Source organism: Cyanistes caeruleus, chromosome 3, assembly GCF_971803275.1.
Source record: "Cyanistes caeruleus chromosome 3, bCyaCae1.hap1.1, whole genome shotgun sequence".
Classification (NCBI taxonomy): Eukaryota; Metazoa; Chordata; class Aves; order Passeriformes; family Paridae; genus Cyanistes; species Cyanistes caeruleus.
This window is the reverse complement of record NC_141703.1, coordinates 120648354-120667622: the sequence shown is the minus strand read 5'-3', so window position 1 is coordinate 120667622 and position 19269 is coordinate 120648354.

Below are 19269 nucleotides of genomic sequence, written 5' to 3'. Positions count from 1 at the left end.
GTTTTCATACTGATCATTAATTAACTTGTCCAGATTTGGATTACTGGAATTCATTTCTTCTTTTATGGCTCCATCTATCTATCTATCTATCCATTTATCTATCCATCTATCTATCTATCGATCTATCTGTCTGTCTGTCTCTCTATCTATCTATCTATCTATCTATCTATCTATCTATCTATCTATCTATCTATCTATCTATCTATCTATCTATCTATCTATCTATCTATCTATCTATCTATCTATCTATCTATCTCCCTATATACATTTCTTTCTTATAGATGTGTGTATTTTCATTTCTATATTATTCTATATATCACAGCTGCAGTACCGCTCTGTGTCCACAAGGCGGCAGCACTGCCGCAGAGCTCAGCCCGGGGCGGGCGGGGGGGCGCCCCTGCACGTGCAGAGAAGCGAGGCAAGAAACCACGTGTGCAACCCCCTTCCAAAAATTCTTCTCCGAGGTACGTCCCAAAACCCACCCCCCATCGAAACTTAGCAAGCCCTGCCTCTAACCAAATAAAAAACAAAATACACCTTCACTTAAATGTAATTAATATTTATTTCTATCATATTGAGCTATATTTATACACATAGATAAAATGCATAATCAATATAAAAATATATGAACGTCTATCCATATATTTTTCAAATTGAATATTAATCTACTTGTCTAGTTTTAGATAACTTGGGTTTTTTTTTGGTTTTTATTTCAATTTATACATAGATATATCTCCCTTTATTTATTTCTTTATTATAGATGTGTATATTTTCATTTCTATATTAATCGTTTAAAAGCCCTGCCTCTAAGCCTCTAACCAAATAAAAAACAATTAAACCCTTGTTTAAAATGTTTTCAATATCTATTTCTATAAAATTGATCTTTTATATTTGTACACACAGATACAATGCATAACAGATATTAAAGTACATCACCATCTATCCCTATAGTTTTCAAACTGATCATTAATTTACTTGTCCAGATTTGGATTACTGGTATTTATTTCTTCTTTTATGGCTTTATCTATCTATCTATCTATCTATCTATCTATCTATCTATCTATCTATCTATCTATCTATCTATCTATCTATCTATCTATCTATTTATCCCCCTATCTATCTCCCTATCTCTATATCTCCCTATCTATATATCTCCCTATCTATCACCCTATATACATTTCTTTATTATAGATGTGTATATTTTCATTTCTATATTAATCATTTAAAAGCCCTGCCTCTAAGCCTCTAACCAAATAAAAAACAATTAAACCCTTGTTTTACATGTTTTTAATATCTATTTCTATAATATTGATCTTTTATATTTGTACACACAGACACAATGCATAACAGATATTAAAATACATCACCATCTATCCCTATAGTTTTCATACAGATCATTAATTTACTTGTCCAGATTTGGATTACTGGTATTCATTTCTTCTTTTATGGCTCTATCTATCTATCTATCTATCTATATATCTCCCTATATTTATTTCTTTATTATAGATGTGTATATTTTCATTTCTATATTATTCATTTAAATGCCATGCCTGTAACCAAATAAAAACCAGTAATTCCCTTGATTGAAAGATTTATAATATCTATTTCTATAATATTGATTTTCTTTATTTATACACACAGAGATATAATGCACAACATATATTAAAATACATTACCATCTATCCGTATATTTTTCATATTGAATATTAACCAGCTTGTCTAGATATGGATAATTTGTGTTTATTTCTTACTTATGGCTATATCTCTCTATCTCTCTATCACTCTATCTCTCTGTCTATCTATCTATCTATCTATCTATCTATGTATCTCCCTATGTATATATCTATCACCCTATATACGTTTCTTTATTATAGATGTGTATATTTTCATTTCTATATTATTCATTTAAATGCCATGCCTGTAACCAAATAAAAACCAGTAATTCCCTTGATTGAAAGATTTATAATATCTATTTCTATAATATTGATTTTCTTTATTTATACACACAGAGATATAATGCACAACAGATATTAAAATACATTACCATCTATCCGTATATTTTTCATATTGAATATTAACCAGCTTGTCTAGATATGGATAATTTGTGTTTATTTCTTATTTATGGCTATATCTCTCTATCTCTCTATCTCTCGGTCTATCTATCTATCTATCTATCTATCTATCTATCTATGTATCTCCCTATCAATATATCTCTCTATCACCCTATATACGTTTCTTTATTATAGATGTGTATATTTTCATTTCTATATTAATCATTTAAAAGCCCTGCCTCTAAGCCTCTAACCAAATAAAAAAAAATTAAACCCTTGTTTTACATGTTTTTAATATCTATTTCTATAATATTGATTTTTTATATTTGTACACACGGACACAATGCATAACAGATATTAAATTAGATCACCATCTATCCCTATAGTTTTCATACTGATCATTAATTTACTTGTCCAGATTTGGATTACTGGAATTCATTTCTTCTTTTATGGCTCTATCTATCTATCTATCTATCTATCTATCTATCTATCTATCTCACTACATATATTTCTTTCGTATAGATGTGTATATTTTCATTTCTATATTATTCATTTAAATGCCATGCCTTTAATTAAATAAAAATAGAAAAGCCCCTTGTATAAAAAAATTAATATATTTTCCTATAATATTGATCTTTTATATTTATACACACAGATATAATGCATAACAGATATTAAAGCACATTACCATCTATCTATATAGTTTTTATACTGAGAATTAATTTACTTGTCCAGATTTGGATTACTGGTATTCATTTCTTCTTTTATGGCTCTATCTATCTATCTATCTATCTATCTATCTATCTATCTATCTATCTATCTATCTATCTATCTATTTATCCCCCTATCTATCTCCCTATCTCTATATCTCCCTATCTATATATCTCCCTATCTATCACCCTATATACATTTCTTTATTATAGATGTGTATATTTTCATTTCTATATTAATCATTTAAAAGCCCTGCCTCTAAGCCTCTAACCAAATAAAAAACAATTAAACCCTTGTTTTACATGTTTTTAATATCTACTTCTATAATATTAATCTTCTATATTTGTACACACAGACAGAATGCATAACAGATATTAAAGTAGATCACCATCTATCAATATAGTTTTCATACTGATCATTAATTTACTTGTCCAGATTTGGATTACTGGAATTCATTTCTTCTTTTATGGCTCTATCTATCTATCTATCTATCTATCTATCTATCTCACTACATATATTTCTTTCTTATAGATGTGTATATTTTCATTTCTATATTATTCATTTAAATGCCATGCCTTTAATTAAATAAAAAAAGAAAAGCCCCTTGTATAAAAAAATTAATATATTTTCCTATAATATTGACCTTCTATATTTATACACACAGATATAATGCATAACAGATATTAAAGCACATTACCATCTATCTATATAGTTTTCATACTGATCATTAATTAACTTGTCCAGATTTGGATTACTGGTATTCATTATTTCTTTTATGGCTCTATCTATCTATCTATCTATCTATCTATCTATCTATCTATCTATATATCTCCCTATATTTATTTCTTTATTATAGATGTGTATATTTTCATTTCTATATTATTCATTTAAATGCCATGCCTGTAACCAAATAAAAACCAGTAATTCCCTTGATTGAAAGATTTATAATATCTATTTCTATAATATTGATTTTCTTTATTTATACACACAGAGATATAATGCACAACAGATATTAAAATACATTACCATCTATCCGTATATTTTTCATATTGAATATTAACCAGCTTGTCTAGATATGGATAATTTGTGTTTATTTCTTATTTATGGCTATATCTCTCTATCTCTCTATCTCTCTGTCTATCTATCTATCTATCTATCTATCTATCTATCTATCTATCTATCTATGTATCTCCCTATCAATATATCTCTCTATCACCCTATATACGTTTCTTTATTATAGATGTGTATATTTTCATTTCTATATTACTCGTTTAAAAGCCCTGCCTCTAAGCCTCTAACCAAATAAAAAAAAATTAAACCCTTGTTTTACATGTTTTTAATATCTATTTCTATAATATTGATTTTTTATATTTGTACACACGGACACAATGCATAACAGATATTAAAGTAGATCACCATCTATCCCTATAGTTTTCATACTGATCATTAATTTACTTGTCCAGATTTGGATTACTGGGATTACTGGTATTTATTTCTTCTTTTATGGCTCTATCTATCTATCTATCTATCTATCTATATCACTACATATATTTCTTTCTTATAGATGTGTATATTTTCATTTCTATATTATTCATTTAAATGCCATGCCTTTAATTAAATAAAAAAAGAAAAGCCCCTTGTATAAAAAAATTAATATATTTTCCTATAATATTGACCTTCTATATTTATACACACAGATATAATGCATAACAGATATTAAAGCACATTATCATCTATCTATATAGTTTTCATACTGATCATTAATTAACTTGTCCAGATTTGGATTACTGGTATTCATTTCTTCTTTTATGGCTCTATCTATCTATCTATCTATCTATCTATCTATCTATCTATCTATCTATCTATCTATCTATCTATCTATCTATTTATCCCCCTATCTATCTCCCTATCTCTATATCTCCCTATCTATATATCTCCCTATCTATCACCCTATATACATTTCTTTATTATAGATGTGTATATTTTCATTTCTATATTAATCATTTAAAAGCCCTGCCTCTAAGCCTCTAACCAAATAAAAAACAATTAAACCCTTGTTTTACATGTTTTTAATATCTATTTCTATAATATTGATCTTTTATATTTGTACACACAGACACAATGCATAACAGATATTAAAGTACATCACCATCTATCCCTATAGTTTTCATACAGATCATTAATTTACTTGTCCAGATTTGGATTACTGGTATTCATTTCTTCTTTTATGGCTCTATCTATCTATCTATCTATCTATATATCTCCCTATATTTATTTCTTTATTATAGATGTGTATATTTTCATTTCTATATTATTCATTTAAATGCCATGCCTGTAACCAAATAAAAAACAGTAATTCCCTTGATTGAAAGATTTATAATATCTATTTCTATAATATTGATTTTCTTTATTTATACACACAGAGATATAATGCACAACAGATATTAAAATACATTACCATCTATCCGTATATTTTTCATATTGAATATTAACCAGCTTGTCTAGATATGGATAATTTGTGTTTATTTCTTATTTATGGCTATATCTCTCTATCTCTCTATCACTCTATCTCTCTGTCTATCTATCTATCTGTCTATCTATCTATCTATCTATCTATCTATCTATCTATCTATGTATCTCCCTATCAATATATCTCTCTATCACCCTATATACGTTTCTTTATTATAGATGTGTATATTTTCATTTCTATATTAATCATTTAAAAGCCCTGCCTCTAAGCCTCTAACCAAATAAAAAACAATTAAACCCTTGTTTTAAATGTTTTTAATATCTACTTCTATAATATTGATCTTTTATATTTGTACACACAGACACAATGCATAACAGATATTAAAGTACATCACCATCTATCCCTATAGTTTTCATACGGATCATTAATTAACTTGTCCAGATTTGGATTACTGGAATTCATTTCTTCTTTTATGGCTCCATCTATCTATCCATCTATCTGTCTGTCTCTCTATCTATCTGTCTCTCTATCTATCTATCTATCTATCTATCTATCTATCTATCTATCTATCTATCTATCTATCTATCTATCTATCTATCTATCTATCTATCTATCTATCTATCTATCTATCTACATTTCTTTCTTATAGATGTGTATATTTTCATTTCTATATTATTCTATATATCACAGCTGCAGTACCGCTCTTTGCCCACAAGGCGGCAGCACTGCCGCAGAGCTCAGCCCGGGGCGGGCGGGGGGGCGCCCCTGCACGTGCAGAGAAGCGAGGCAAGAAACCACGTGTGCAACCCCCTTCCAAAAATTCTTCTCCGAGGTACGTCCCAAAACCCACCCCCCATCGAAACTTAGCAAGCCCTGCCTCTAACCAAATAAAAAACAAAATACACCTTCACTTAAATGTAATTAATATTTATTTCTATCATATTGAGCTATATTTATACACATAGATAAAATGCATAATCAATATAAAAATATATGAACGTCTATCCATATATTTTTCAAATTGAATATTAATCTACTTGTCTAGTTTTAGATAACTTGGGTTTTTTTTTGGTTTTTATTTCAATTTATACATAGATATATCTCCCTTTATTTATTTCTTTATTATAGATGTGTATATTTTCATTTCTATATTAATCGTTTAAAAGCCCTGCCTCTAAGCCTCTAACCAAATAAAAAACAATTAAACCCTTGTTTAAAATGTTTTCAATATCTATTTCTATAAAATTGATCTTTTATATTTGTACACACAGATACAATGCATAACAGATATTAAAGTACATCACCATCTATCCCTATAGTTTTCAAACTGATCATTAATTTACTTGTCCAGATTTGGATTACTGGTATTTATTTCTTCTTTTATGGCTTTATCTATCTATCTATCTATCTATCTATCTATCTATCTATCTATCTATCTATCTCTCTATCTCTCTATCTCTCTATCTCTCTATCTCTCTATCTATCTATCATCTATCTATCTATCTATCTATCTATCTATCTATCTATCTATGTATCTCCCTATCTATATATCTCTCTATCACCCTATATACGTTTCTTTATTATAGATGTGTATATTTTCATTTCTATATTAATCATTTAAAAGCCCTGCCTCTAAGCCTCTAACCAAATAAAAAACAATTAAACCCTTGTTTTAAATGTTTTTAATATCTATTTCTATAATATTGATCTTTTATACTTGTACACACAGACACAATGCATAACAGATATTAAAGTACATCACCATCTATCCCTATAGTTTTCATACTGATCATTAATTTACTTGTCCAGATTTGGATTACTGGTATTTATTTCTTCTTTTATGGCTCTATCTATCTATCTATCTATCTATCTATCTATCTATCTCACTACATATATTTCTTTCTTATAGATGTGTATATTTTCATTTCTATATTATTCATTTAAATGCCATGCCTTTAATTAAATATAAAGAGAAAAGCCCCTTGTATAAAAAAATTAATATATTTTCCTGTAATATTGACCTTCTATCTTTATACACACAGATATAATGCATAACAGATATTAAAGCACATTACCATCTATCTATATAGTTTTCATACTGATCATTAATTAACTTGTCCAGATTTGGATTACTGGAATTCATTTCTTCTTTTATGGCTCTATCTATCTATCTATCTATCTCTCTATCTCCCTATATTTATTTCTTTATTATAGATGTGTATATTTTCATTTCTATATTATTCATTTAAATGCCATGCCTGTAACCAAATAAAAACCAGTAATTCCCTTGATTGAAAGATTTATAATATCTATTTCTATAATATTGATTTTCTTTATTTATACACACAGAGATATAATGCACAACAGATATTAAAATACATTACCATCTATCCGTATATTTTTCATATTGAATATTAACCAGCTTGTCTAGATATGGATAATTTGTGTTTATTTCTTATTTATGGCTATATCTCTCTATCTCTCTATCTCTCTATCTATCTATCTATCTATCTATCTATGTATCTCCCTATCAATATATCTCTCTATCACCCTATATACGTTTCTTTATTATAGATGTGTATATTTTCATTTCTATATTAATCATTTAAAAGCCCTGCCTCTAAGCCTCTAACCAAATAAAAAAAAATTAAACCCTTGTTTTACATGTTTTTAATATCTATTTCTATAATATTGATTTTTTATATTTGTACACACAGACACAATGCATAACAGATATTAAATTAGATCACCATCTATCCCTATAGTTTTCATACTGATCATTAATTTACTTGTCCAGATTTGGATTACTGGAATTCATTTCTTCTTTTATGGCTCTATCTATCTATCTATCTATCTATCTATCTATCTATCTATCTCACTACATATATTTCTTTCGTATAGATGTGTATATTTTCATTTCTATATTATTCATTTAAATGCCATGCCTTTAATTAAATAAAAATAGAAAAGCCCCTTGTATAAAAAAATTAATATATTTTCCTATAATATTGATCTTTTATATTTATACACACAGATATAATGCATAACAGATATTAAAGCACATTACCATCTATCTATATAGTTTTCATACTGAGAATTAATTTACTTGTCCAGATTTGGATTACTGGTATTCATTTCTTCTTTTATGGCTCTATCTATCTATCTATCTATCTATCTATCTATCTATCTATCTATCTATCTATCTCCCTATATTTATTTCTTTATTATAGATGTGTATATTTTCATTTCTATATTATTCATTTAAATGCCATGCCTGTAACCAAATAAAAACCAGTAATTCCCTTGATTGAAAGATTTATAATATCTATTTCTATAATATTGATTTTCTTTATTTATACACACAGAGATATAATGCACAACATATATTAAAATACATTACCATCTATCCGTATATTTTTCATATTGAATATTAACCAGCTTGTCTAGATATGGATAATTTGTGTTTATTTCTTATTTATGGCTATATCTCTCTATCTCTCTATCACTCTATCTCTCTGTCTATCTATCTATCTATCTATCTATCTATCTATCTATGTATCTCCCTATCTATATATCTATCACCCTATATACGTTTCTTTATTATAGATGTGTATATTTTCATTTCTATATTAATCATTTAAAAGCCCTGCCTCTAAGCCTCTAACCAAATAAAAAACAATTAAACCCTTGTTTTAAATGTTTTTAATATCTACTTCTATAATATTGATCTTTTATATTTGTACACACAGACACAATGCATAACAGATATTAAAGTACATCACCATCTATCCCTATAGTTTTCATACTGATCATTAATTAACTTGTCCAGATTTGGATTACTGGAATTCATTTCTTCTTTTATGGCTCCATCTATCTATCTATCCATTTATCTATCCATCTATCTATCTATCGATCTATCTGTCTGTCTCTCTATCTATCTATCTATCTATCTATCTATCTATCTATCTATCTATCTATCTATCTATCTATCTATCTATCTATCTATCTATCTATCTATCTATCTATCTATCTATCTATCTATCTATCTCCCTATATACATTTCTTTCTTATAGATGTGTGTATTTTCATTTCTATATTATTCTATATATCACAGCTGCAGTACCGCTCTGTGTCCACAAGGCGGCAGCACTGCCGCAGAGCTCAGCCCGGGGCGGGCGGGGGGGCGCCCCTGCACGTGCAGAGAAGCGAGGCAAGAAACCACGTGTGCAACCCCCTTCCAAAAATTCTTCTCCGAGGTACGTCCCAAAACCCACCCCCCATCGAAACTTAGCAAGCCCTGCCTCTAACCAAATAAAAAACAAAATACACCTTCACTTAAATGTAATTAATATTTATTTCTATCATATTGAGCTATATTTATACACATAGATAAAATGCATAATCAATATAAAAATATATGAACGTCTATCCATATATTTTTCAAATTGAATATTAATCTACTTGTCTAGTTTTAGATAACTTGGGTTTTTTTTTGGTTTTTATTTCAATTTATACATAGATATATCTCCCTTTATTTATTTCTTTATTATAGATGTGTATATTTTCATTTCTATATTAATCGTTTAAAAGCCCTGCCTCTAAGCCTCTAACCAAATAAAAAACAATTAAACCCTTGTTTAAAATGTTTTCAATATCTATTTCTATAAAATTGATCTTTTATATTTGTACACACAGATACAATGCATAACAGATATTAAAGTACATCACCATCTATCCCTATAGTTTTCAAACTGATCATTAATTTACTTGTCCAGATTTGGATTACTGGTATTTATTTCTTCTTTTATGGCTTTATCTATCTATCTATCTATCTATCTATCTATCTATCTATCTATCTATCTATCTATCTATTTATCCCCCTATCTATCTCCCTATCTCTATATCTCCCTATCTATATATCTCCCTATCTATCACCCTATATACATTTCTTTATTATAGATGTGTATATTTTCATTTCTATATTAATCATTTAAAAGCCCTGCCTCTAAGCCTCTAACCAAATAAAAAACAATTAAACCCTTGTTTTACATGTTTTTAATATCTATTTCTATAATATTGATCTTTTATATTTGTACACACAGACACAATGCATAACAGATATTAAAATACATCACCATCTATCCCTATAGTTTTCATACAGATCATTAATTTACTTGTCCAGATTTGGATTACTGGTATTCATTTCTTCTTTTATGGCTCTATCTATCTATCTATCTATCTATATATCTCCCTATATTTATTTCTTTATTATAGATGTGTATATTTTCATTTCTATATTATTCATTTAAATGCCATGCCTGTAACCAAATAAAAACCAGTAATTCCCTTGATTGAAAGATTTATAATATCTATTTCTATAATATTGATTTTCTTTATTTATACACACAGAGATATAATGCACAACATATATTAAAATACATTACCATCTATCCGTATATTTTTCATATTGAATATTAACCAGCTTGTCTAGATATGGATAATTTGTGTTTATTTCTTATTTATGGCTATATCTCTCTATCTCTCTATCACTCTATCTCTCTGTCTATCTATCTATCTATCTATCTATCTATGTATCTCCCTATGTATATATCTATCACCCTATATACGTTTCTTTATTATAGATGTGTATATTTTCATTTCTATATTAATCATTTAAAAGCCCTGCCTCTAAGCCTCTAACCAAATAAAAAACAATTAAACCCTTGTTTTAAATGTTTTTAATATCTACTTCTATAATATTGATCTTTTATATTTGTACACACAGACACAATGCATAACAGATATTAAAGTACATCACCATCTATCCCTATAGTTTTCATACTGATCATTAATTAACTTGTCCAGATTTGGATTACTGGAATTCATTTCTTCTTTTATGGCTCCATCTATCTATCTATCCATTTATCTATCCATCTATCTATCTATCGATCTATCTGTCTGTCTGTCTCTCTATCTATCTATCTATCTATCTATCTATCTATCTATCTATCTATCTATCTATCTATCTATCTATCTATCTATCTATCTATCTATCTATCTATCTATCTCCCTATATACATTTCTTTCTTATAGATGTGTATATTTTCATTTCTATATTATTCTATATATCACAGCTGCAGTACCGCTCTGTGTCCACAAGGCGGCAGCACTGCCGCAGAGCTCAGCCCGGGGCGGGCGGGGGGGCGCCCCTGCACGTGCAGAGAAGCGAGGCCAGAAACCACGTGTGCAACCCCCTTCCAAAAATTCTTCTCCGAGGTACGTCCCAAAACCCACCCCCCATCGAAACTTAGCAAGCCCTGCCTCTAACCAAATAAAAAACAAAATACACCTTCACTTAAATGTAATTAATATTTATTTCTATCATATTGAGCTATATTTATACACATAGATAAAATGCATAATCAATATAAAAATATATGAACGTCGATCCATATATTTTTCAAATTGAATATTAATCTACTTGTCTAGTTTTAGATAACTTGGGTTTTTTTTTGGTTTTTATTTCAATTTATACATAGATATATCTCCCTTTATTTATTTCTTTATTATAGATGTGTATATTTTCATTTCTATATTAATCGTTTAAAAGCCCTGCCTCTAAGCCTCTAACCAAATAAAAAACAATTAAACCCTTGTTTTAAATGTTTTTAATATCTATTTCTATAATATTGATCTTTTATATTTGTACACACAGATACAATGCATAACAGATATTAAAGTACATCACCATCTATCCCTATAGTTTTCAAACTGATCATTAATTTACTTGTCCAGATTTGGATTACTGGTATTTATTTCTTCTTTTATGGCTTTATCTATCTATCTATCTATCTATCTATCTATCTATCTATCTATCTATCTATCTATCTATCTATCTCTCTCTCTCTCTCTCTATCTATCTATCTATCTATCTATCTATCATCTATCTATCTATCTATCTATCTATCTATCCCCCTATCTATCCCCCTATCTATATATCTCCCTATCTATCACCCTATATACATTTCTTTATTATAGATGTGTATATTTTCATTTCTATATTAATCATTTAAAAGCCCTGCCTCTAAGCCTCTAACCAAATAAAAAACAATTAAACCCTTGTTTTAAATGTTTTTAATATCTATTTCTATAATATTGATCTTTTATACTTGTACACACAGACACAATGCATAACAGATATTAAAGTACATCACCATCTATCCCTATAGTTTTCATACTGATCATTAATTTACTTGTCCAGATTTGGATTACTGGTATTTATTTCTTCTTTTATGGCTCTATCTATCTATCTATCTATCTATCTATCTATCTATCTCACTACATATATTTCTTTCTTATAGATGTGTATATTTTCATTTCTATATTATTCATTTAAATGCCATGCCTTTAATTAAATATAAAGAGAAAAGCCCCTTGTATAAAAAAATTAATATATTTTCCTGTAATATTGACCTTCTATCTTTATACACACAGATATAATGCATAACAGATATTAAAGCACATTACCATCTATCTATATAGTTTTCATACTGATCATTAATTAACTTGTCCAGATTTGGATTACTGGAATTCATTTCTTCTTTTATGGCTCTATCTATCTATCTATCTATCTCTCTATCTCCCTATATTTATTTCTTTATTATAGATGTGTATATTTTCATTTCTATATTATTCATTTAAATGCCATGCCTGTAACCAAATAAAAACCAGTAATTCCCTTGATTGAAAGATTTATAATATCTATTTCTATAATATTGATTTTCTTTATTTATACACACAGAGATATAATGCACAACAGATATTAAAATACATTACCATCTATCCGTATATTTTTCATATTGAATATTAACCAGCTTGTCTAGATATGGATAATTTGTGTTTATTTCTTATTTATGGCTATATCTCTCTATCTCTCTATCTCTCTATCTATCTATCTATCTATCTATCTATGTATCTCCCTATCAATATATCTCTCTATCACCCTATATACGTTTCTTTATTATAGATGTGTATATTTTCATTTCTATATTAATCATTTAAAAGCCCTGCCTCTAAGCCTCTAACCAAATAAAAAAAAATTAAACCCTTGTTTTACATGTTTTTAATATCTATTTCTATAATATTGATTTTTTATATTTGTACACACAGACACAATGCATAACAGATATTAAATTAGATCACCATCTATCCCTATAGTTTTCATACTGATCATTAATTTACTTGTCCAGATTTGGATTACTGGAATTCATTTCTTCTTTTATGGCTCTATCTATCTATCTATCTATCTATCTATCTATCTATCTATCTATCTCACTACATATATTTCTTTCGTATAGATGTGTATATTTTCATTTCTATATTATTCATTTAAATGCCATGCCTTTAATTAAATAAAAATAGAAAAGCCCCTTGTATAAAAAAATTAATATATTTTCCTATAATATTGATCTTTTATATTTATACACACAGATATAATGCATAACAGATATTAAAGCACATTACCATCTATCTATATAGTTTTCATACTGAGAATTAATTTACTTGTCCAGATTTGGATTACTGGTATTCATTTCTTCTTTTATGGCTCTATCTATCTATCTATCTATCTATCTATCTATCTATCTATCTATCTATCTATCTATCTCCCTATATTTATTTCTTTATTATAGATGTGTATATTTTCATTTCTATATTATTCATTTAAATGCCATGCCTGTAACCAAATAAAAACCAGTAATTCCCTTGATTGAAAGATTTATAATATCTATTTCTATAATATTGATTTTCTTTATTTATACACACAGAGATATAATGCACAACATATATTAAAATACATTACCATCTATCCGTATATTTTTCATATTGAATATTAACCAGCTTGTCTAGATATGGATAATTTGTGTTTATTTCTTATTTATGGCTATATCTCTCTATCTCTCTATCACTCTATCTCTCTGTCTATCTATCTATCTATCTATCTATCTATCTATCTATGTATCTCCCTATCTATATATCTATCACCCTATATACGTTTCTTTATTATAGATGTGTATATTTTCATTTCTATATTAATCATTTAAAAGCCCTGCCTCTAAGCCTCTAACCAAATAAAAAACAATTAAACCCTTGTTTTAAATGTTTTTAATATCTACTTCTATAATATTGATCTTTTATATTTGTACACACAGACACAATGCATAACAGATATTAAAGTACATCACCATCTATCCCTATAGTTTTCATACTGATCATTAATTAACTTGTCCAGATTTGGATTACTGGAATTCATTTCTTCTTTTATGGCTCCATCTATCTATCTATCCATTTATCTATCCATCTATCTATCTATCGATCTATCTGTCTGTCTCTCTATCTATCTATCTATCTATCTATCTATCTATCTATCTATCTATCTATCTATCTATCTATCTATCTATCTATCTATCTATCTATCTATCTCCCTATATACATTTCTTTCTTATAGATGTGTGTATTTTCATTTCTATATTATTCTATATATCACAGCTGCAGTACCGCTCTGTGTCCACAAGGCGGCAGCACTGCCGCAGAGCTCAGCCCGGGGCGGGCGGGGGGGCGCCCCTGCACGTGCAGAGAAGCGAGGCAAGAAACCACGTGTGCAACCCCCTTCCAAAAATTCTTCTCCGAGGTACGTCCCAAAACCCACCCCCCATCGAAACTTAGCAAGCCCTGCCTCTAACCAAATAAAAAACAAAATACACCTTCACTTAAATGTAATTAATATTTATTTCTATCATATTGAGCTATATTTATACACATAGATAAAATGCATAATCAATATAAAAATATATGAACGTCTATCCATATATTTTTCAAATTGAATATTAATCTACTTGTCTAGTTTTAGATAACTTGGGTTTTTTTTTGGTTTTTATTTCAATTTATACATAGATATATCTCCCTTTATTTATTTCTTTATTATAGATGTGTATATTTTCATTTCTATATTAATCGTTTAAAAGCCCTGCCTCTAAGCCTCTAACCAAATAAAAAACAATTAAACCCTTGTTTAAAATGTTTTCAATATCTATTTCTATAAAATTGATCTTTTATATTTGTACACACAGATACAATGCATAACAGATATTAAAGTACATCACCATCTATCCCTATAGTTTTCAAACTGATCATTAATTTACTTGTCCAGATTTGGATTACTGGTATTTATTTCTTCTTTTATGGCTTTATCTATCTATCTATCTATCTATCTATCTATCTATCTATCTATCTATCTATCTATCTATCTATCTATCTATTTATCCCCCTATCTATCTCCCTATCTCTATATCTCCCTATCTATATATCTCCCTATCTATCACCCTATATACATTTCTTTATTATAGATGTGTATATTTTCATTTCTATATTAATCATTTAAAAGCCCTGCCTCTAAGCCTCTAACCAAATAAAAAACAATTAAACCCTTGTTTTACATGTTTTTAATATCTATTTCTATAATATTGATCTTTTATATTTGTACACACAGACACAATGCATAACAGATATTAAAATACATCACCATCTATCCCTATAGTTTTCATACAGATCATTAATTTACTTGTCCAGATTTGGATTACTGGTATTCATTTCTTCTTTTATGGCTCTATCTATCTATCTATCTATCTATATATCTCCCTATATTTATTTCTTTATTATAGATGTGTATATTTTCATTTCTATATTATTCATTTAAATGCCATGCCTGTAACCAAATAAAAACCAGTAATTCCCTTGATTGAAAGATTTATAATATCTATTTCTATAATATTGATTTTCTTTATTTATACACACAGAGATATAATGCACAACATATATTAAAATACATTACCATCTATCCGTATATTTTTCATATTGAATATTAACCAGCTTGTCTAGATATGGATAATTTGTGTTTATTTCTTATTTATGGCTATATCTCTCTATCTCTCTATCACTCTATCTCTCTGTCTATCTATCTATCTATCTATCTATCTATGTATCTCCCTATGTATATATCTATCACCCTATATACGTTTCTTTATTATAGATGTGTATATTTTCATTTCTATATTAATCATTTAAAAGCCCTGCCTCTAAGCCTCTAACCAAATAAAAAACAATTAAACCCTTGTTTTAAATGTTTTTAATATCTACTTCTATAATATTGATCTTTTATATTTGTACACACAGACACAATGCATAACAGATATTAAAGTACATCACCATCTATCCCTATAGTTTTCATACTGATCATTAATTAACTTGTCCAGATTTGGATTACTGGAATTCATTTCTTCTTTTATGGCTCCATCTATCTATCTATCCATTTATCTATCCATCTATCTATCTATCGATCTATCTGTCTGTCTGTCTCTCTATCTATCTATCTATCTATCTATCTATCTATCTATCTATCTATCTATCTATCTATCTATCTATCTATCTATCTATCTATCTATCTATCTCCCTATATACATTTCTTTCTTATAGATGTGTATATTTTCATTTCTATATTATTCTATATATCACAGCTGCAGTACCGCTCTGTGTCCACAAGGCGGCAGCACTGCCGCAGAGCTCAGCCCGGGGCGGGCGGGGGGGCGCCCCTGCACGTGCAGAGAAGCGAGGCCAGAAACCACGTGTGCAACCCCCTTCCAAAAATTCTTCTCCGAGGTACGTCCCAAAACCCACCCCCCATCGAAACTTAGCAAGCCCTGCCTCTAACCAAATAAAAAACAAAATACACCTTCACTTAAATGTAATTAATATTTATTTCTATCATATTGAGCTATATTTATACACATAGATAAAATGCATAATCAATATAAAAATATATGAACGTCGATCCATATATTTTTCAAATTGAATATTAATCTACTTGTCTAGTTTTAGATAACTTGGGTTTTTTTTTGGTTTTTATTTCAATTTATACATAGATATATCTCCCTTTATTTATTTCTTTATTATAGATGTGTATATTTTCATTTCTATATTAATCGTTTAAAAGCCCTGCCTCTAAGCCTCTAACCAAATAAAAAACAATTAAACCCTTGTTTTAAATGTTTTTAATATCTATTTCTATAATATTGATCTTTTATATTTGTACACACAGATACAATGCATAACAGATATTAAAGTACATCACCATCTATCCCTATAGTTTTCAAACTGATCATTAATTTACTTGTCCAGATTTGGATTACTGGTATTTATTTCTTCTTTTATGGCTTTATCTATCTATCTATCTATCTATCTATCTATCTATCTATCTATCTCTCTCTCTCTCTCTCTATCTATCTATCTATCTATCTATCATCTATCTATCTATCTATCTATCTATCTATCCCCCTATCTATCCCCCTATCTATATATCTCCCTATCTATCACCCTATATACATTTCTTTATTATAGATGTGTATATTTTCATTTCTATATTAATCATTTAAAAGCCCTGCCTCTAAGCCTCTAACCAAATAAAAAACAATTAAACCCTTGTTTTACATGTTTTTAATATCTATTTCTATAATATTGATCTTCTATATTTGTACACACATTTAGAATGCATAACAGATATTAAAGTAGATCACCATCTATCTATATAGTTTTCATACTGATCATTAATTTACTTGTCCAGATTTGGATTACTGGTATTCATTTCTTCTTTTATGGCTCTATCTATCTATCTATCTATCTATCTATCTATCTATCTATCTATCCTTCTATCTCCCTATCTATATATCTCCCTATCTATCACCCTATATACATTTCTTTATTATAGATGTGTATATTTTCATTTCTATATTAATCATTTAAAAGCCCTGCCTCTAAGCCTCTAACCAAATAAAAAACAATTAAACCCTTGTTTTACATGTTTTTAATATCTATTTCTATAATATTGATCTTTTATATTTGTACACACAGACACAATGCATAACAGATATTAAAGTAGATCACCATCTATCTATATAGTTTTCATACTGATCATTAATTTACTTGTCCAGATTTGGATTACTGGAATTCATTTCTTCTTTTATGGCTCTATCTATCTATCTATCTATCTATCTATCTATCTATCTATCTCACTACATATATTTCTTTCTTATAGATGTGTATATTTTCATTTCTATATTATTCATTTAAATGCCATGCCTTTAATTAAATAAAAAAAGAAAAGCCCCTTGTATAAAAAAAGTAATATATTTTTCTATAATATTGATCTTCTATATTTATACACACAGATATAATGCATAACAGATATTAAAGTACATTACCATCTATCTATATAGTTTTCATACTGATCATTAATTTATGTGTCCAGATTTGGATTACTGGTATTCATTTCTTCTTTTATGGCTCTATCTATCTATCTATCTATCTATCTATCTATCTATCTATCTATCTATCTATCTATCTATCTATCTATCTCTCTATCTATTTATCCTTCTATCTATCTCCCTATCTATATATCTCCCTATCTATATATCTCCCTATCACCCTATATACATTCCTTTATTATAGATGTGTATATTTTCATTTCTATATTAATCATTTAAAAGCCCTGCCTCTAAGCTTCTAACCAAATAAAAAACAATTAAACCCTTGTTTTAAATGTTTTTAATATCTATTTCTATAACATTGACCTTCTATCTTTATACACACAGATATAATGCATAACAGATATTAAAGCACATTACCATCTATCTATATAGTTTTCATACTGATCATTAATTTACTTGTCCAGATTTGGATTACTGGTATTCATTTCTTCTTTTATGGCTCTATCTATCCATCTATCTATCTATCTATCCATCTATCTATCTATCCATCTATCTATCTATCTATCTATCTATCTCACTACATATATTTCTTTCTTATAGATGTGTATATTTTCATTTCTATATTATTCATTTAAATGCCATGCCTTTAATTAAATAAAAAAAGAAAAGCCCCTTGTATAAAAAAATTAATATATTTTTGTATAATATTGATCTTTTATAT